At 39.5% G+C, this 3213-nt stretch overlaps 1 pseudogene; it reads right to left on the bottom strand.

Annotated features, from left to right (window-relative positions):
• Nucleotides 1-75: 75 nt before the first annotated feature.
• Nucleotides 76-1186, bottom strand: LOC124109538 (sorting nexin-3-like; annotated as a pseudogene).
• Between the last annotated feature and the right edge of the window lie 2027 nt (nt 1187-3213).

A 3213-nucleotide genomic window follows, 5' to 3' on the forward strand; every position in this document is an offset into this window, starting at 1 on the left:
ACAAGGCTTATTGTCTTTTTGTTTTGTTTTGTTTTGTTTTGTTTTTTTCAGTGCATATCAGAAATGCATTTTAATTTTTATTTGAAAACGACTTAAATTTTTAGACAAACGATTTTAGTATATAAATTTGATTTTGTTTTTATACAGAATATAAAGATTTCCCTCATTAATCTTCCATGTGAAGGGTATTACAGACTGGAAGGAAGATACGTTCTGCACACAAGTCTGTATCTTCTGTGTGCGGCACTGGAAACAAATGGTGTAGTGCTCCTACACATAAATTAGATCAAGTAACATTACAGTTTAAAGGGGGAGAAGAGAAATATTGTCGTTAATCCGATTCAAGAAGCAAACATGACACAAAAACTGTGCAAATAAGACCAAGTCAGTAACTTTAGTTAGGATATTGCAGATTATAAGGGAAGGTTTGTGAGGCTATAGTGTGCACCACATTAAAACAGCAAGAAAAGCTATTTATATAGAAAAGCTGGAATGAGGGATTTTCACTAAAGCAAATTAACTTCTTGTCAAATGCCAAAACAAAACAGAGCATATGAGTGTTAGTATACTGAAGGCATGTTATACCAGTTTCTGTGCAGAATGCTAAAAGTTATTTAGAACTTCTTCACACTGGTGCATACGAATCATTAATGGTCACATTTTTGCCTCTTCTCACCAAATTTCAGGCATGTCTTATTTTAGATGGAGTATAGCTTTTATCTATGATCTCATTCTGTAACAGCATGTGAAGACAACGTTCATTCTGTGCCAGAGGATGACCAGCGACCTTGTTTATAAACTGCTCCAGCCCTTGCTTCCTTTCCTCTATAAAATTGTCATCAAATATTCCATCATCTCCTCTAAAAGGTAGTTGACGCAAAAATGCTTTCCCAGGGAGTGGGGGAACTACAACCTTGCTCTCTCTCTCTAATTCACTTCGCAGCCATTCAAAGTCACTGTATCTTCTTCTAACAGTAGATTCCTTCAGCTTGAAAATAGGAAGATTTGTCTTGACCCTGATTTAGTAGGTGGTAAAGCGGCCCCGGCCGGCCCCCACGGTCTGCGGGTTGCTCACATCGATCTCGAGGAAGTTGCTGGGCTGCCCCTAGGCGTCATTCAGGTTCTGCTGCTTGGTGATCAGCCGCCGGGTGTCCGCCACGGTCTCCGCCATTTCGCTGTAGCCGCAGCCGCCGCGCCGCGGGCTCCCTCCGCCCACTCCGCATTCCACAGACGCCGCCGCTGCCGCCCGCCGTGGGGACACGGGGCTCCCGCGCAGCGGTAGCGAAGCGAACAAGCACGTAGAACGGGCATTCACCCCGCTCGTGAAGCTCCACCCCACGTCCCTCCAGCTTCCGCCTCTGTGCCTGGGGAAAAACAGCTGACCCGCCAGAACGCTGCGTCCCGGCCAGGAAGCCCGGCTGAGGACTGGGAGGGGCACTGCCCTCAAGGGGTTCAAGGCTTATTGTTAAGAGAGGGTCAAGGGCCTATCTCTGCAAGGAAAAAAAAAAAAAAAAAAGGGATATTTGGCTTTCATTGTGAATCCAGGAAAAATAATTCCAGATTTTCTAATTCTATGAATAACTCCATATCCGTGCCAATAAATAAATAACTGAGCTTGATGCTAGCACAAACTCCTGGTCCTGGCCCCCTGCTCCTCTCTGTCCTAGTTAAACATGGGTTGCCTTGAGATTACCTGCTTCCTTGGATCCCTTCACCTGCATATCAATGCAGCAGGGGTGCAGTCCCTTCTGCTCCTCTTTGCAGCATCCTGAACTTCTAAATTATTTTCAGGCCTGAACAACTTTGCAGACTCCACTTGGGGAGAGATTCAGAACATTCTGGAATAAACTTAAAGACATTTCATCATCAGGCTATGATGCTATCAATTTCTTTCTATGTTCCTATTCATTATTTTTTAATTTATGTTATTTTAGTTGTTCTTTTTAAATATGACATAGAATTTATTTTGGTAAAATTAAACAAGCATAGGAATTCCTATTTATGATTCCTAATTATTTTGGGGCTGGGGCTATAGCTCATTGGTAAAGTGCTTGCCTCACACATGTGAAGAACTGCATTCAATCCTCAGCACCACAAAAATAAATAAATAAATAAATAAATAAATAAATAAATAAATAAAAATAAAGATATTGTGTTCATTTAAAAAAATGATTCATAATTATTCTAATTATGAATCTCATTGTTGTGGGTGGATATGATGGTGGAATTTATTTATATATTTTTATAAGCATACAATCTAATGTATGTTAGATTCATTCTACTGTCATTTCTATTCCTATCTACTCTAACTTTCTTGAATGCTTCTTTGGATAACCTACTGAAGTTCTCCTCTTTCCCGCCCTCATTTATTGTGGTTTAGGCTGGACATGCCAGCAAAAACATTTCACCTATGTTTTTTTTTGGAATTCTCTTTTTTCACTTAGCATATCAGTCTCCATACCCATTTATTTACTGGCAATGTCATAGAGTCATTCATCTTTATGGCTGAGTAATATTTTATTGTGTGTGTATATACAACAATTTCTCTATTCATTATCTGTTGATAGGCATCTATCTTGGTCCCATAGCTTAACTATTGTGAATTGCATTGCTATAAACATTGGTGTGGCTGTGTCACTGAAGTATGCTGATATTAATTCCTTTGTGTATATGCCAAGGAATGTGATAATTGGTTCAAAGAAGGTTTATATTCTAGTGTATTTTTTAATCTCCATACTGCATTCCACAGAGGTTAAACAAATTGGTAGTCTCACCACAATTTTTGAGTGTTTTCTTTCTCCACATTCTCACCAAAATTTGCTTTCACTTATATTCTTGATAATTGGCATTATAGTTAGAATGAGATGGTATCTCAGTGTAGTTTTAATTTGCATTTATCTAATTGCTAGAGCTGTTGACTACTCAGTGTTTTTGACTTTTGCTTCTCAGTAACAACATCCATGGTATTCTGGGAGCAGTTTTGCTTTATTTATGAAGTGGGGACAAGATTTCACTTGAAGGATTGAGTGGGAAGCTTAAGTCACATGACCATAAGTCCAGGGATGACTTGTACACAGTTGTGTTGCCCATGATTATGAGGAAAAAATATATATGGGGAGGGAAGAGAAAAGAAAGGAGGAGGCAAGAAAGAAGTGAAACATATGGGGGCCCCAAACCACATATATCCCAATGAAGTATAGGTGAATGGAAACC

This window comes from Marmota monax, unplaced genomic scaffold (genome assembly GCF_021218885.2).
Source record: "Marmota monax isolate L192 unplaced genomic scaffold, Marmota_monax_Labrador192_F-V1.1 WCK01_AAM20220418_F8-fsc00773, whole genome shotgun sequence".
Lineage (NCBI taxonomy): Eukaryota > Metazoa > Chordata > Mammalia > Rodentia > Sciuridae > Marmota > Marmota monax.